Source organism: Eubalaena glacialis, chromosome 17, assembly GCF_028564815.1.
Source record: "Eubalaena glacialis isolate mEubGla1 chromosome 17, mEubGla1.1.hap2.+ XY, whole genome shotgun sequence".
NCBI lineage: Eukaryota > Metazoa > Chordata > Mammalia > Artiodactyla > Balaenidae > Eubalaena > Eubalaena glacialis.
The window spans coordinates 54,816,641-54,825,869 of record NC_083732.1 but is presented as its reverse complement, the minus strand read 5'-3'; the positions used below and the strand labels follow the sequence as shown (position 1 = coordinate 54,825,869).

At 51.5% G+C, this 9,229-nt stretch overlaps 1 long non-coding RNA gene across 1 annotated transcript; it reads right to left on the bottom strand.

The window, feature by feature from the left end:
* Nucleotides 1-1,401: 1,401 nt before the first annotated feature.
* Nucleotides 1,402-6,516, bottom strand: LOC133077352 (uncharacterized). The gene is made up of 3 exons (XR_009697704.1): nt 6,368-6,516; nt 1,694-1,861; nt 1,402-1,590 (listed from the first exon to the last, which is right to left on the bottom strand). It is a non-coding gene; the product is annotated as an uncharacterized LOC133077352 (long non-coding RNA).
* Between the last annotated feature and the right edge of the window lie 2,713 nt (nt 6,517-9,229).

Below are 9,229 nucleotides of genomic sequence, written 5' to 3'. Positions count from 1 at the left end.
TGATCCCTATATAGAGGTTCAAACCCAAGGGCCGGACTGAGAATTTTTAGACATAAAAAGTCCCCTGCAGCTGGCAGCTCAATCCTGAACTGCTAACTGGACGAACAGATCTTTGCTCGTTTACTCTTTAAGCTGCTAATCCTTCCATAAAATACACCCCCCCCATCTTGTCTTCTCCCTTGATAAATTGGAGGACTGCAAAAACACATAAGAGTAACCCCAGGAAATGACAACTTGCCAGGCCTCGGGACTTAGTTGTATTGGTGGGAGACTCCTAGGCAAATCCATCCCTAAATGATAAGGCAGACATGCTTCCAGAAACTTCTCAGCCTTGGACAGGCACAAAGAGAAAGGGGTCCAGCTCACAGTTCTGGCTCTTTTAACCGCTTGTCAAATGGGTTCTGAGTTCTTCAACCACAAAAAGCTACCTTTTTAGTAAGAAGGTGATGGAATTTTTTATTGCTGTTGTTAGTAGCTGAAGTAAGAGCTCTTTCTTTTTAAGACACATTTTGAAAATAATCATCTTGAGTAAAACCAAGGAGGTATGAGGGAGTCTTTGTCTCAGATTTTTAGGACCCAGGAAACAGATTTTTAGGACTGTTCTGTGCAGAGGTTCCATGCTCATAGGTTGGCATGATAAACATGCAGACGGCCTTCTTGTATCGGTGGGACGCCTAAGTGCCCATGTTGGGGAAATCAATTCGTTCGCTATCTATCCAAGCTCCCAGAGGTCCAGCCCGCATCCTAGTTACTGTGTCTTCCATACCTGGCTCCTTATGCCCTGCCTGAAACTTCTCGGTGACCTTGGCCCAGTAGCCTTTCCCTTCCTCACCTTCATGCCCACTGTAATTTCTTATCTCTTGCATGTTTTTCTGTTTAGCCTGGGTCTCGCCCACAGAGGCAGCAGGCTTCAGGAGGGCATGTGCTAGTCGACTTGCTCACCACTGTGCCTCTAGTGCCTAGCTCAGAGCCTGGCAAACAGTTGGCACACGATAGTTAGCTGCTGAATGAGTGAGTTGAATGGCCTTAGCTCTGCATCCCAATTCTAGTTTTCTGTGGGTGTTCTGCTTCCACAGCCACCCTGCTTCCAGGTGCTTTTGATTTGGTTCCCCATCAGAGAAAGGGTAGAACTTGGGAGAAGCTCAGAGAATGGGTAACAGGCCCTCCCCGTCTCAGAGGGCTATTGTGAGGATTGTTTCTGGAGTATTAGTACTTAAAGGATGTTGGAAGATTGTATTTATTTATTGTATTGTACTTAGAAGTCAGAAACCCACTGGGATCTATTGCCACTGCTCATTTCAGTGGTAGGATCCAGGCTAGGCTACTGTGAAAAAAACAACCTCTAGATACAATGGCTTAGACAAAATAGTTTATTTGCCTGCAGGTCAGCAATCCAGAAGTTTTAGGGAGACTCTACCATTCTCCTTGCACAGATTCCATCTCTGGCTCCAAAGCTGCTTTAGTTCTTGTGATCTTCCAGCTGATGGGAAGGAGTAAAGGAGACAGGGGAGCACTCACCCCATCAAAAGGACAGAAATCATTTCTGCTTATATCCCATTGGCCGAAACTCAGTCACGTGACTACACCTAGCTGCAAGGGAAGTGGGGAAAACATAGTCTTTAGCTGAGCAACCATGTTCCCATGTAAAGCTTTATTATTATGGAAAAAGGGAAGAATGGATATTGGAGAACACCTAGGAGACTTTGCCACTGCAAGGTTATAAACCTGGTGAAGTCAGAGATTCCATGTGTCTTTTGCAGCTGCTCATGATATCCTGGATGGGGTGATGCTGAACCTCCCTGGCGTCACACAGCTGTTTCCACCATTCAATCAACAAGCCTCGTTCATGGTCCAGTGAAACCTGAAATTGCAAGAGGGGGAAGAGAAAAGTCAGTTTTCAAATAATAATCACATGAACAAAAGTGGACTATGGAAAAGTCCACAACCATTTGTGGGGAGCCCTGTAAATCAGTGCTACTCAAAGTGTGGTCCAGGGAATCATACTGGTCTGGGAAATGTTTGTTACCAGTTTGCACATGAGAGGAGTACAGAGATTGAGACTTTAGAAACTTTTATAGCTATGTGACAGAATAATTTCATATTGGTTGAATATAATAGAAAAAAATTGGAGCTTGTATATCTTTTTAAAGTTAACTTTCCTAGTAATTCGTTTTTATTATATTTTACACAAATAGTGGTCCACTACAGATAGCTTGAGAAGCACTGGTTGAAGCCCCAGGAACTCTGTTGAACTTTCACATGTTATTTCATTTAGCTCTGAGGGAGGTGTTACTAACCCCATTTTGTAGATGAGAAAACGGAGGCTCAGAGCTTAGTGACTAGTCCCACAGCTAGAGATGGCAGAACTGGCCTGTGCAGTCCTGTTGGCTGAAGGCCAGGAGCCCCCTCAGAGCTCTTGATGACTGAGGGACTGGCTTTCAGGCCACTTGGGACCCAGGCTGCCCATGCAGTGGCAGCCAGACCCAGTGCTCTCTGGAGCACGCCCTGGGAACACAGAAGCAGTGCCAGGCATGGAACTAGGTTCACGTGTGATGTTATAAAGTGCTGCCCATCTGCACATACAGAGCCCCTCAGAGAACAGGCTGCAGCTGAGGGCATTGCCAGCAGGAGCCTGCATGTGGGTAGGGAAGGGACAATGAACTATAGCCCTCACCTTGCCTCTGGCCTTGGCTTCCCGAACAGAGGAAAGCACAGTTCAAGACCACCGAGGGGGTTCACGAGAAGCAGGTGCTTCAATGGGAAGCAATGGCCTCATTGACCTTTTTCTGGCACGTGCAACGATTTCGCTATGGGGGTGAGATCCGGGCTTTGGTTTCCAGGCCGCATGATTTGTTCAGGGAGGAGCAAATGACCCAGTCCAAGCCAGGGAGACACTGTGAAGGTGGAGCTGAGGTTTTCCCCCTGCGTTTAACACCGGGAGGGTGTCATGCTGGAGCTGGTGTGGCCAGCTTGCCAACCCAGGAGAGGAGCTCTTTGAGAGTGTAAGGAACCCTGAGGAAGGCAGCTAAGAGCGGGAAAAAGGGACACTAGGCCTTGATGATATCATTTGAAACCCTAGATCCAGGGTGAGAAAAAGTGAGTGGAAGAGTGAAATGAGATGTGGCCGATAGTCTTTTCTGTGCTTCGATGGGGTTGGGTTTCCTGTAATTTACAACCAAAAGCCTTCAGGCTGACACCAGCCCCCCATATGACCTTCATCTCATTCCTGGCCTAGCCAAGGCTCTACATCAAGCCTTGACAAGAAAAGGGACGTGTGGTGAGTCGATAGGCTGGTGGGATTTGGAGATCTGAGTTCTCCCCTCCTCCCTTCCAGGACCCCTCCAAATGCATTCCAGAAAGCTTTCGTGTTGAGGGCTGCAGCCCAACTATTCACCCATGGAAGGATACCCATCATACTTATGCATAGCCCCTTAGGCAACAGTCTCAAACACACCCCACCTAATCTTCACCATGTGCCCAAGAAGGCAGGTATTATAACCCCTGTACTACAGATGGGGAAACTGAGGCCAAGGGAATCCAAGATCTTGGCCCAAGCAAATGAAGCAGGACTCCTCATCTAGTGCTCCTCCTCCCACGTCCCTGCCATCTCTGTGACTTCCTGATGAGCTTATCATGCTAGGCATGGGTCCCCCCCCTCCTCTGTCAATTCATTCGTCATAGAAGCCAATCGCAGCAAGGCACTGCGCTGCTGAAATCCACTGCCCGCAAGCTAAAGCCCAGCCTCCCTGTCCCAGCCGCACAGAACCACTTTTAGTCTCCCAGGTGTGGACACGAACATGCCGTCCCTTCCACCTGCTCTTTCCCCCCAGGGGCTCCCCTTTCTCTTGAGCTTCCCAGCCTGGATGCTTGGCTCCACCTATGTGCTCCCTCAGGCCCCTTCCCCAGGTGGGCTCTTAAACTCCAGGCTCTTGTGTATAGCTGCCCCCTGGGTCGTCTCCACTTAGGGGTCCCACAGACACTTTAAATCCAAGTCCCAAGTGGGCTCATCACTTCCCTTCTGCCCAAGCCTGCTCGCCTCCTGGACCCCTGAGACTAAACCCCCTGCCCGCCCCGCATCCATCCACCCAGCAGCCCGAGGCAGAAGCCTGGGCGTCACTTTCTCTCCCTCAATCCCACACCCTCTCAACCATCAAGTCCCACCCGCAGTTCCTAGCCTGTACGCTTAGCACCAGCACCTTGGCTCCAGCCACCACCGCCAGCGCCTGAACTCCTGCAGCAGCCCCCCCAGCTGGGTCCCAGTCTTGTCCTCCCTGTCCGTTCTTCACACTGCAGGTGGATGTTGGTTCTGAAAGATGGGTTCAACCAGTTTCCTCCCTTGTAAAACCCTTCAGTGGTTCCCCCTTGGCCTGGCTCCTGCTCACCCGTCCACCTTCATCTCTCCTTGCTGGTCTTTAAAGTGATGCCAGGCTCCCTCTAACAATCTTAGCGTGTCGTTCTGTGCTTCGCCCCAGGGTATTGGGCTGGCCAAAAAAGCTTGTTCGGTTTTAAGTAAAAATAAAAGACATTTTTCATTTTCACGAAGAACTTTATTGAACAACGTATTCACTAACCGAACGAACTTTGTGGCCAACCCAATACCTCCCACGTTTGCCTGGCCAAGCTCTGGGGCTTGGCTCTGGGCCTTCCCTGAGCACCCAGAGGAGGGCAGAACCCCGCTCGCACACCCCACTGTGTTCTCCGCCCTGCGACTGTGGGGAGCGGATAATTGTGTGTTTCCTTGTCCATCTCTTCTTAGTTTAAACAGGGGGCTCCTTAAGGGCTGGATTATTCACTGGTGGTGTTTTCTGCTCCTAGCTCAGGGTCCAATTCATAGAAGATGTGCTCCACAAACGCTCTGTTGAATGAATGAATCTCCCTGCTGCTGGGGTTCCCAAGCTGCCTGGCCACCTGAGGGTGCTGTGGATGGGGGAGATTTGGGGACCTCCACCCTGATTCCTTCACTGCTCTTCTTCACGGCTCTGGGCTGCCTCACCTTAGGACCGGCTTGTGCCGCGGGATAGCAGGACCCCGCTTAGAGAGAGGGCTTGGTCGGGGAGGGCTGTGGGTGGACCTGGGCAGCAGTGGGGAGAGCAGTGGATAGTAGGACGTTGCAGCTCGTGGAGGAGATGGCAGGTTCAGAGCAGGCTTGGGAGGAACGGGTAGAGGGGAAGCGAGGTAGAGAGGGGGCGTCCAGCTCACACGCTCCCGGGGGCTTCACTCCTTGAACACACGTGCAAGGCATAGCCTTAGAGGTGGGGAAGAAGTTCTGGGCAGTGGGTGCAAGGCCAGAGCAGGCCCCCCTGTGTTGCTGGTCCTGGAGCCACATGGGTCCCCAGCCTGGTTGGAGCGGGCCCCGCCCTGGAGCTCAGCGGCGGCACTTAGGTCTGCGCGCCAGGGAGGCAGGCAGCCCCATCTGGCGGGTCAGCTTCCCGCCTTCCCCCTGAGCCTTCCCCCACTTCTCAGGACACGCGGCTGCCGCACCGCGACCTGTCCTCACCCAGAGCTTCAGGACAGAAATGAGGGCGACCACGTAGTGGACGCTGTGTGCCAAGCACTCTCCTCAGCGTCTGGGTGTATTATAACAGAGTTCGTGTGATCTCAATCATTGAGCTCCCACAGAGGCTGTGAGTGTCCTTCGTAGGTGAAGAAGCGTGTTCATCCAAGGCCACGTGTCTGGGACAGGCGGGGTCTGTCTGACCCCACAGCGCATGCTCTTTCTCTGGCCCAGGGCTGCTCCTCTAGCTCTACCCATCCCCAAAGATCAGGGCCTCTCTACAAAATCTGGGGCCAGCCTGTTCCCTTCCTCAGGCCCTTGGAATTCCACAGCCCACCCTCTGTGGCTTTTTGCCAAGACAGAGCTGCTGTCTAGCCTGTCCTGTACAGGGCATGGATGGACAGACTGGTATCCTACAGCTCGACGTGGCTACCACGTGCTGTCCCTACCACCCCAGGACACAGAGCAGTTTCCCTAGAGATTCCAGTTTGCCTTTTTCTGTGAAGACCACATATTTTCCCAGAACAGCAGGAATTTCTGAACTGAGGGCTGGACCTCCTTTTTCCTACGAAAGAAAGAGGCCCCTTATGCTTAGTTCCGGTCCTTGTTGTTAAGAAGAGGTTTGACTCCTTATGAGTTTGAGGGCTGTGTGACCCCAGGCAGGTGACTCAAACCCTCTGAGCCTCAGTTTTCAGAGTTGTAAAGATGTAAAATTGTAAAGATGTAAAGTTGTAAAAATACAACTCAGGGGGCTCTTATGAGTGTTCAAAGAGGCTGTGTGAGGGTAGCACCTAACAGTCCTGGCTGTTAGTAGGTGCTTAATCCGTGGCGGCCCTCATCGTTCTGATTGTTGGCTTCATTCCCTCTGCCTACCTCTTGAGAGTTGCATGCTCCTGGCACAGGCATTAGTTCTCTCCTTGGCATCTCTCCTTTCCCTTTTTAAGGGCATTTCTGCTGCTGCCAGCTGCGCAGGCAACTCCCGTTCAGACCTCTCGGAGTCCTGAGATCCTGCCAGCAATCATGGCCCCAACCAACCCGAGTTCTCTGCTAACATTCCTGTGAACTGTAGTCAGGGATCTGCCCAAGGTCTGTCTGGGTGTGTCCGCGCCTGGGAGGGAGGGGGCGGAGGGAGGGGAGCGGCAGCTGCTCTTTTGTTAGCCAGCCACCACGCGGTGAGGCCAGGGCACAGCCTGTCCAGGCCAAGAACAGGAAACAGGTGGACTTTGCTGAGGCCCGGACGGGGGGTGGGACGTGAGGAGGCCCACGTCTGGGCAGCAGGAGGTGCGCAGCGGCGGAAAGAAAAGGGCTCACTTCTGAGTTCCCAGGCTGCGGAATCTCGAGGCCCTCAGCTGGGTTTCAGGTTGCTGTGGGGCAAGGCAATCAGCTGACTCATGCAGTTACATCTTAAAAATTGTTTAGTCACTGTCTGCCTCTCTGTTAGGGTACAGGATAAGTTGCTATAACAAAAAGACCCTAAAAGACAATAGCATATATAAGGCAGGATTGTAATGCTCCCTCACGGGACAGTCTGACTGATCCACAGGGTGGCTTTGCCACCTTTGTGGTTATTGGGGGAATGCAGTTTTCTTACATCTTGTGGTTCTACCGTCTCCAAAAAACAGATGTTCTAAACCTGGGATCTGAACAGGGCTGGTCAGAATTCAGGGGCTCTCTGAACCTGCATGGGAAAAAAACTACATCCTGATTTACACCAAGATCTACCTGAAAATTAGCATTCCCTCCCATTCTGACAGGAAGCCTAATGGGGGTATTGGCAGGTATAGTATCTGCAACAACTAATGTGACAGGAAAATATCTGTGATTTCTGTTGTGAAATACTGTGTATGCTCATGACTATTACTTTGAGAGCACAGTAGTTATTAGATCCATTGTTAGATTGTGCTTTAATGCGTTAATAGGAAGTATATACATACTACTAGAGTGTAAAATTTTAATATTTTTGTAATAGTTCAGCCTAGTTGTTTTCCTTGGTAATCTTCTGATTTTATTGCATGAATTTAAGAACACTATTCAGAGAAGGGTCCACAGGCTTCACCAGACAGCGAAAGGGGGTCCAAGGCACACACAAAACCAAGAAGCCCTGTCCCACGTGTCGCTCCCTGCGCTGGTTGAAGCTGAATCGCTGCATGTCGACATTCCAGAAGGGGGAAAGGGTACAGGTGCAGGGCAAGCAAATTCCTTCCAGGTCAGTGATGTGGAACTTGCACACCTCACTTCTGTCACCTGCCACTGCCAGAACTCAGTCACGTGGCTGCCCCTAGCTGCTAGGGGGGCTGAGACACGGGGTGTTGTCCGGGCAAGGATGTACCCAGCCAGACTCTATAGTTATGGAAGAAGGAGAGGATGGATTTGGGGGGTCAATTAGTGGTCCACCACAATCTCCAACAATTCTTCTTCCCTACCAGGACTGAGAGTCCCTCCTTCCACCTCACAGCTCCACCTCTTACCAGCCCTCGTCAGCTTCTTCCTGCTTCCTCGACTCCCCTATCTCCTCTCACTTTGTATAAGGTCCAGGACCTCATCCTTCTTTCCCGCCATTATGGGTGCTCCTACCTGAGGCTCATGCTCCTGTGTGCCCCAGATGCCCCAGATCCTAACCCCTTTCACTGACTCAAGCCCACCGCTTCCCCGATTCTCTTGTTTCCCTCCTGCATCATGGATTCCCCCCCTCTATTGAATCATTCCCACCAACATGGAAACATGCTGTATTTCCCCATCATCAGAACCCTTGTCTTGACCCAAATTCCCTCACCAGCCCTTGCCTCTTTCTTGTTTCCCCCTCAAACTCCTCAGGACGGTGGTCTGTGCTTGCTGCCTGCAGTTCCTCTCTCCTGCTGCCCTCCTCTTAGACCAGTCAGCCTCCCAGGAAACTGCTATTGGCAAGGCCACCGAAGATCTTCATGTCAGTAACCCAGTCATCACTGCTCTCATCTACCTGACCCACCGGCAGCTTCGGACCCAGAGGATCACTCCCCCCTCCTGGAAACACCAGCTCTCCTGGGTCCCCTCAGCCTCCCTGGTTGCTCCTACTCCGTTCCATCTCCTCCACCTAAGCACGGGCAGGCCCCCTGAGGTCAGACCTTGGCCGTCCTCTCTGTCTGCAGTCTCTTGGTGAGCCCATTCAGTCTCACGACCTTGACTACCAGCCACATGTGGACGACTCCCAATTTTTCTCCTCCAGCCTGGATCTTTCCCCTGACTCCAGTCTCCTGCATCCAACCACCTACTCAACTTCAGGAAACATCTCAAACTTAACATGTCCAAACCCCAAATCCTGAACTTATCCCCCAAAGCTTCTCCTCCCCTAGGCTTTCCCATCTTTCCAGGCACCTAGACCAGAGACCTTGGAATCATTCCTACTCTAGACTTTCCCTCACATCCTCCTTCTCATTGTCTTTGTCTTCAGAATCACTTGGAAATGGGCCACTTCTCACCCCTCCACAGCCACCAACCTAGTCCGCGTTGCAACCACCTCCCACTGGATTCTTGAAATAGTCTCTAACTGGTCTCCCTGATTCCGGTCTTGCCTTCTACAGTTTATTCTCAACTTGGCAGATGGCGGGATCCTTCTAAAATGAAAGTCAGATCGGATCACTCTGCTTGCCACCCTCCAGTGGCTTGGCTCCCTTTTCTCTGTGAGGCAAGTCCAAATTCTTCACAATGGCCCCCAGAGCCTGTCTCTTCTGGCCCCTGTCACTTCGCTGACCCCCTCTC